Source organism: Hippichthys cyanospilos, chromosome 7, assembly GCF_059441005.1.
Source record: "Hippichthys cyanospilos isolate Australia breed blue-spotted pipefish chromosome 7, RoL_Hcya_1.0, whole genome shotgun sequence".
Lineage (NCBI taxonomy): Eukaryota > Metazoa > Chordata > Actinopteri > Syngnathiformes > Syngnathidae > Hippichthys > Hippichthys cyanospilos.
Genome location: NC_142375.1, coordinates 21,599,574 through 21,608,152, shown reverse-complemented (window position 1 = coordinate 21,608,152; position 8,579 = coordinate 21,599,574). Strand labels below are relative to the sequence as shown.

The following is an 8,579-nucleotide window of genomic DNA, read 5'->3' as shown; positions in this document are numbered from 1 at the left end:
TGATGCCATGTCAACAGCGGGTACACGAGTGGTCAGTGTGAAGCACTTCGAGCGCGCTGCTAAGGTAGAAAAGTGCATTTAATAAATAAATGAACAATACAGTCAAATGTTGGGAGCTATCTGATCAATCAGGTCTCGGTTTCCAACCAACGGATCACCATAAGATAACTGACGGACAGAGTGTGTTCTGGAGCAGTTAAAACAGTTAGACTTGTGCCTTGGTTTTCGTTTTTTGGCGCCGCCTCTGGCCGCTGTTGGGAGTGCATTTCTGAAGGGGAGGGGGAGGTGTTCCAGTTGGGAGCAGTTATGTCGATGCCTCACGTTTGTTGTCCGTCCTTACGAGAGCTGGCCCACGAGTGTCTGTGAGTCGTTTTCTTTAGTGGAATATTTGTTGCCCTAATATGCCCATGGTTGGTCATTCGTGTCATTATAGATAATAAGCTGGCTAATGTTAGTTTATATTAGCATGTTAAACGGTGCTGCCTTTGAATGTGTTGGCTTGTTAGCATTTTCGCGTTAGCCTATTAGCATTTCATATTGAAGAGAACATTATTTGTGGTTGTATGTTTGATTTAATCTTCACAGTTGTCTACATTGTCTACATTTGGTAAGATGTGATTTTCACATATGTATACTTACGTTTGGTATATATTCTTTGCAGTTTTACAAAATAAAAATGAGTGAGAACGACACAACTATTAAAGAAGTTGCCCTCATTTTGCTGTTCGCTGTCTGTCTACCTTGACGAAAACCACCTTAACATCTTGGGAGGACAGAACAGTAAAAAGACACTCTATTCGGCAGAAGCAACCATAAAGAGACAGCTACTGTGTGTCATGGATGACAACAAGGAACAGTTCAATAAATACCATTCCCAGGAAAAGCAACAACCCCAAATGGATGCAAAATCATCTTTAGCAACAAGATCCTGTTGCTCTAGCTCCTCAAAGCATTCATGTAGGTCATTAGCAAGCGTCGCAGCTGCCAAAGCGCGAGCCAAAGCGGCAGCTGCACATGCGCATTTGGCCTATGCTGAAGAGGAAGCAGAAGCTATGAAACAACAAGCTGATGTTCAAGCTAAGCTACATGTCCTGCGAATGAAGAAAATGGCTGCTGCCGCAACCGCTGAAGCTACAAGTCTTGAAGTTGCAGCTCAGCAGCTAGATGAAAAGTTCAACAGAGATGAACACTTCTCAATATCGTCTGAGCATAAAGTACAAAGGGTTCAAGAGTATGTGAACAATCAACCATATGACCAGAATTACCAGACTACCATACAACATGATTATTATCCAGTCACACCTTTAGCTCCACCTAAGGTGTCACCAAAAATATCAATTTCATGTCCAATCACCTCTCTGGCTCCCCCGGATGCACTTTTCAAGACAGAGGCATGTGAAGGTCATCGTGTGAACCCGGTCACACAACTGTCTCCACCTCGTATGCTTAAGAGAGATGAGGATCAACCAGCACATCCACATTTGTTGCAGCTACATCCTCCCATTAATCAGCAGAATACAGAGCCTACACGCTGCTGCGAGCCATCTCGCCTATCACCTCCTCATCACATCACCCAAGACTCATCGCCGATCGAAGATGTGGCACGATATCTCATGAAGCGAGAATTAGTGTCAGCCACATTACAGAAGTTTGATGACGAGCCAGAAAGTTACCGTGGTTGGAAAGCTTCATTCTTGAACGTAATCAAGGGCTTATCACTGACACCACGAGAAGAACTTGATCTTCTCTGCAAATGGCTTGGGCCACAGTCAGCAGCACAAGCAAAGAGAGTCAGCTCTGCACGGGCTCATGATGTTAGTGCAGGCCTTCAAATGGTCTGGCAGCGCCTAGAAGAAATGTATGGAGCCCCTGAGATGATTGAATATAGTCTCTTCAAAAAAATCGAAGAATTCCCAAGGATATCTGCCAGAGATGGAGCCAAACTGAGAGAATTAGGAGACCTCTTAATGGAGTTGGAGCTTGCTAAAGCAGAAGGTTTTTCACCTGGACTTGCTTACCTTGACACAGCACGTGGTGTCAATCCAATTGTGGAGAAACTGCCATATGCACTCCAAGAAAAATGGATAACCAAAGCATCCAATTATAAAATAGACTACAGGGTCACATTCCCTCCCTTCACCGTCTTTTCCAGATTCATCCAAGAGCAAGCTAGGATCAGGAATGACCCCAGCTTCTTCTTCCACTCCGCAAGTGCAGGGAAAATGGAGAAACCTACAAACAACCTCAATAGAACGCATATCTCAGTGAGAAAAACAGACATCATAAATGAGTCGGGGTCTGACGCTCCAGAAATCGACACAATTGACAATCCAGACAAACAGTGCCCTCTCCACAAGAAACCGCACCCGCTCCGGAAGTGTCGCGGTTTCCGCAACATGACTCTAGAAGAAAGGAAAATGTACCTGAAAGAGAACAGGATATGTTTTCGATGCTGTGCATCCACCAAACACGGGGCAAAGGACTGTACAGTTGAAACTATCTGTATTGAATGTGAAAGTAAAAAACACATTTCAGCATTACACCCAGGTCCTCCACCATATGACACAAATCTCACCAATCCACAGCCAGAGTTGGAAGATCACGGCGAGGAGCCGGAAGAGAAGACAGACTCAACCTCAGCAACAACACTGTGCACGGAAGTGTGTGGAGACTGGCGTAGTTCCAGGTCTTGCGCAAAAATCTGCCTAGCCAAGGTGTATCCAGAAGGACAGAGGGACAAGTCAGTCAAGCTCTACGCTGTCTTGGATGATCAGAGCAACCGCTCTCTTGCGAAGTCTGAGTTCTTCAATCTGTTTGGTGTCATAGGACACAAGGAGCCATACACACTCAAAACCTGCTCAGGTCTTGTGGAAATGGAAGGAAGAAAAGCAAAGCACTTTATCATTGAATCCATTGATGGCCACACAAAGGTGCCTCTTCCTCCGTTGCTTGAGTGTGACATGATTCCAAAAGACCGTTCTGAGATACCATCTCCTGATGTTGCACATCATCATCAACACTTGGAGCCAATAGCACACAAAATCCCAGCTCTTGATGAAAAGGCACAAATTTTACTGCTCTTAGGAAGAGATGTGTTGAGTCTGCACAAGGTGAGAGAACAACGCAATGGGCCACAGGACGCGCCATTTGCCCAGCGTCTTGACCTTGGCTGGGTGGTGATAGGAGATGTCAGTTTCGAAGGGACACACAAGCCAACCACAGAGAAGACCTTCAAAACCAACACACTGCTCAAAGGGAGACCATCGTATATCAGTCCATGCACAAACAGCATCGATGTAAAAGAAAAGTTGCCTGCAAACCAACTGGGAGACACTCACCACAGAGACCAACCAGACAATCTTAGAAACACAGTGCTCATAAGGAAGGGAGACGACAAGAGTCCTGCACCCTCAGTTGACAATAAACAATTCCTGACCATTATGAAAAAGAAAAAGGAAATGTGTCAAGATGAGTCCAACACATGGATGGCACCCCTACCATTTGCAACACTAAGCCGACTGCCTAATAATCGAGTCCAGACTCTTGAGCGACTCTCCACCCTTCGTAAGAGCTTAGACAAGACAGCAGACATGAGAGATCACTTCGTTGAATTCATGCAAGGCATGCTTGACAATCAGCAAGCAGAGATGGTGCATGTGCTAGAGCCGGGAGAGGAGTTTAAACAACTGGAAAAAGGAAAACCTGTCTCCAAAACAAACCCCCTGTCAAAGCTAGACCCTTTCATCGACCCTGACCCAGAGTGTCCCACTGTCTTAACACCAGCGATGCTTCTCACACAAAAGGCGTGTGCTGCTCCTGCACCAGAAGAAGAGTTTGACCCAAAAGATCTACAAGGGTATTTGGCAAACATGCAGACCAGGAAGAAATGGAGCAAAGACAATTACAACACCCAAGTTGGAGACATTGTCCTTCTTAAAAACGAACAAGTCAAATGCAATGAATGGCCCATCGGTCTCGTCGTCAAGAGCATTCCCAGTGAGGACAAGAAGGAACCTTCAAGCAAGACTCGAAAAGAACAAAATACATAGTGGTATAAAGGACTTATACCAGGCGAGGAGTGTTCTGGAGCAGTTAAAACAGTTAGACTTGTGCCTTGGTTTTCGTTTTTTGGCGCCGCCTCTGGCCGCTGTTGGGAGTGCATTTCTGAAGGGGAGGGGGAGGTGTTCCAGTTGGGAGCAGTTATGTCGATGCCTCACGTTTGTTGTCCGTCCTTACGAGAGCTGGCCCACGAGTGTCTGTGAGTCGTTTTCTTTAGTGGAATATTTGTTGCCCTAATATGCCCATGGTTGGTCATTCGTGTCATTATAGATAATAAGCTGGCTAATGTTAGTTTATATTAGCATGTTAAACGGTGCTGCCTTTGAATGTGTTGGCTTGTTAGCATTTTCGCGTTAGCCTATTAGCATTTCATATTGAAGAGAACATTATTTGTGGTTGTATGTTTGATTTAATCTTCACAGTTGTCTACATTGTCTACATTTGGTAAGATGTGATTTTCACATATGTATACTTACGTTTGGTATATATTCTTTGCAGTTTTACAAAATAAAAATGAGTGAGAACGACACAACTATTAAAGAAGTTGCCCTCATTTTGCTGTTCGCTGTCTGTCTACCTTGACGAAAACCACCTTAACATCTTGGGAGGACAGAACAGAGTGAGACACTAACTAGCAGCCTGACGAATTAAAAAACTCACAACGCCACACAACTGAGTGACAAGTAAAACAAATATGACAAACTAAGTGATCAAAGCCAGGGTTAGGCCCACTTCGGAGGATCCCCGGGTGTTCCTGGGGCAGCCGAGAGACTGGTCCTGGGTCGACCCAGGGGCCTCCTCCCGGCGGGAGATGCCGGAAACACATCCCCAGGGGGGCATCCTAACCAAACGCCTGAGCCACTTCAACTGGCTCCCCTCAATGCGGAGGAGTAGCGAGTCACCCCTGGATGGCTGAGCTTCTCCCGGACACCCTGCAGAGAAAACTCCTTTCGGCCGCTAGTATCTGGGCTCTCGTTCCTCGTGATCGTCCACTGAATTGAATAACTGATCAACCAATTGAGCAACAACATAAATATCAACTCACTGACTGACTAAATCAAGCAAGGATCCGACTAGCTGGACAATGTCCGAGGGACTAACTAACCCACTAACTAAGCCACTTTCGACTGATGGTCAAAACAGGCAAAATGGCCGAAACAGCCAATGGTTAAATACTGACTTACCCCTTACTATCTAAAAAAATTCTTGCCTGTTTAGTACTCAAAACTATAAAAATCTGTGCCTAATGAAGGCCGTTTTTGCCTGTTTGGACTGTACCCGGTAAAGGGTTCAAAATAGAGCAAAACCTTCAGACTGACCAATCGACTAATCAACTTTGCAACTCACTCACCATCTACAATCAAGCAGATGACTGACTGACCACCCGGAAAACCAACAGACTGACCCAAAAATCGAATCAAACTTACTGACGACAATTCAGGACAGTAACGCATATCAAATAACCGACCGAGGATGAAGAAACAATTGTAATGTTATCAGAATGAAGTATTTATAAAGTCTTGACAAAATCTAAAGAAAAGACCCATTTTTCTGAGCGTAAAATTGGAATTTTCTTTCACCGATTCTTCCAATTATGTCGGCCTTTAATATAAACAGCAATAAGTGGAGCAGATATTCCCGCAGAAATACCGCGGTCCTGACAAACACGAATGAACAATCGATGCAACTGTTTACACTTTACAGCACCGGCAGCTGGGAAAAAAGAGCTTTGAATACATCGTCAAAAGAAAGCTATAGGTTGACAATATGTCAAGGATACAGTTTTGTTGCCCTTATTTTATTACTTGTGGAGGTTGTGGGTGGGATTAATCAGGCAGTAGTCAATTGTGGAAAGAATCATTGTTTCCTCGTTATTGCCATGAACAAAAGAGACCCGAATACAATCAGAGTCGGCGGTCTGGCGTGAGATTTAAAAGCGGCGTACAAGGGCTCATGCAAATGTCCTCTTTTGTTAATCCAATTTGGCAATCACGGCCGGGCCTCTGTAATGACCCGGTACGATTTAAGACTGGCAAGTGGCTCCTTCTGGCTTCTGTATGAAAAACTTCCCGAGCGTCTGACTTTCGTTTCCTGCTGGAAGACGAGGCGTAAAGATGAGCGAAGGTACGGCTTCCTGTCGAAGGGGTGGCGGCGGTGTTGAAATATTCACGAGTAGCGTGGATTGAAAGTATGTTCCCGACTTAGGGGGGGGGGGAAAAAACTACAGCTTTAAAGCCGCTTGTCGGTCGGTAAACAACATGAAGGTTTACTGCGTTCTTGCGACTGTGGCTCCAGCGGACAAGCCAAAAGAATCTCCAGGTACAGTAGGTCATACGCTACCTTTGCACAGCGCCTTTTGGAAAATCTCACACAACACAACTGACGGCTCAAACTAACCAAACTATTGACCAAGCAACCAGCAAGCAACTCGAACAATCAAACCACCTCGCAGACTATACAGTGTTTGGCCAAAAACTAACTAACCTACACAGACCATTCAACTAACAAACGAAGCGGCGTCAAACCTCTAAATGGAAAACTAACTGAAGAACTAACCGACAAACTGACAAGCGACGAGCTAAGTGACTTAACCAATTAACCAACAGACCAACCCGCCGACGGACCACATAAAAATAAATAAATAAATAAATATTCGAGAGTAATTAAATGACCAAGGACTACCTATTGTAAATGACCAATCAACAATCAAACTAACGACCAATCGGTTGGCTATGTGACCCGACAGCTAACAGACTGACTTAACGGCTGTTTAACCAACGGACCAACTGAAAATATAACTAAAAAACTAACAGAAAGCGTCTTTAGAAAATGACCGTGACGCCGACCAATAGCAGACCAGCATCTTAGTGATGCCTTGCAGCGCAGGCAGTTTGACAGGACCAGAAAATAAGAGCTATTATCTAAGAACGCCTGGAGATGGAGACAACACAACACAAACACAGCCAACCCCGAGGGTCATGATAGTTGTTTTTGTCATAAAGCGGGAAAAATACCGAAAAAACGTCGCAGTCCATGTCTTAAGATGAAAAAAAAAAAACATAAGGCGGGGACAGCGTCTTTAGAAAATGACTGTGACGCCGACCAATAGCAGACCAGCATCTGAGTGACGCCTTGCAGCGCAGGCAGCTTGACAGGACCAGAAAATAAGAGCAATTATCTAAGAACGCCTGGAGATGGAGACAACACAACACAAACACAGCCAACCCCGAGGGTCATGATAGTTGTTTTTGTCATAAAGCGGGAAAAATAGCGAAAAAACGTCGCAGTCCACGTCTTAAGATGAAAAAAAAAAAACATAAGGCGGGGACAGCGTCTTTAGAAAATGACTGTGACGCCGACCAATAGCAGACCAGCATCTGAGTGACGCCTTGCAGCGCAGGCAGCTTGACAGGACCAGAAAATAAGAGCAATTATCTAAGAACGCCTGGAGATGGAGACAACACAACACAAACACAGCCAACCCCGAGGGTCATGATAGTTGTTTTTGTCATAAAGCGGGAAAAATAGCGAAAAAACGTCGCAGTCCACGTCTTAAGATGAAAAAAAAAAAACATAAGGCGGGGACAGCGTCTTTAGAAAATGACTGTGACGCCGACCAATAGCAGACCAGCATCTGAGTGACGCCTTGCAGCGCAGGCAGCTTGACAGGACCAGAAAATAAGAGCAATTATCTAAGAACGCCTGGAGATGGAGACAACACAACACAAACACAGCCAACCCCGAGGGTCATGATAGTTGTTTTTGTCATAAAGCGGGAAAAATAGCGAAAAAACGTCGCAGTCCACGTCTTAAGATGAAAAAAAAAAACATAAGGCGGGGACGCCGTAGACCGGGGGTCCACTGTACTTTCAAATCAATACTTGTGCTATACTGCTCCTGTTTGTGTTGGAATATTTTCTCCATCCGCATGCATTACCTTCAAAGCTAAAAATAATCCCGAGGAAAAGTGAAATATATCTTTCCACTCTCATTTCCTACGCTCTTGTCTCCCGAGCGAGCCAGCGAAGTGGAAACGCCGGTCCATTGTTAGCATGCCGTGCCAGATGCACCACGCACCTCTTTCCCCTGTCATCGCCGACTCCATCTCGGAAACCTTTTGGCCGGGACTGATAAAATATTTAAGATCTCCCGTGATTAAAGTGCATCCCGCTCACCTTGGCGGCAAAATCCATTAACCCCGAGAGAATCGATGCCATCGATTCCACCGATAGAGGCGGGAGGAGCGCGGCGTGGACGGGTCAGAGTACAAGGTGAACAATACGGTGCGGTCGTCGGGAGAGTGACGGTGTGCTTTTTAGGCGACATGAAAAATGTATCGAGCATCGGTCGGGAGCGCAGTTATTTGCACGAAGCTTGACGCAAATTCACAAAGAAATCACGGAGTACAAAGCATCGAAAGACAGCATTCAAACTATAGTAATCTTCCAACAAAGCCGACCTTGAAAACAGGCTTTTTACAATGGCATTTTTTTCAAGACGGGCAGGTTTTCTTTTACGGA

General features: G+C 45.1%; 1 long non-coding RNA gene across 1 annotated transcript; it reads left to right on the top strand.

Moving 5' to 3' along the window:
- Nucleotides 1-190: 190 nt before the first annotated feature.
- Nucleotides 191-4,612, top strand: LOC148421590 (uncharacterized). The gene is made up of 2 exons (XR_015866284.1): nt 191-362; nt 662-4,612. It is a non-coding gene; the product is annotated as an uncharacterized LOC148421590 (long non-coding RNA).
- The last annotated feature ends 3,967 nt before the right edge of the window (nt 4,613-8,579 follow it).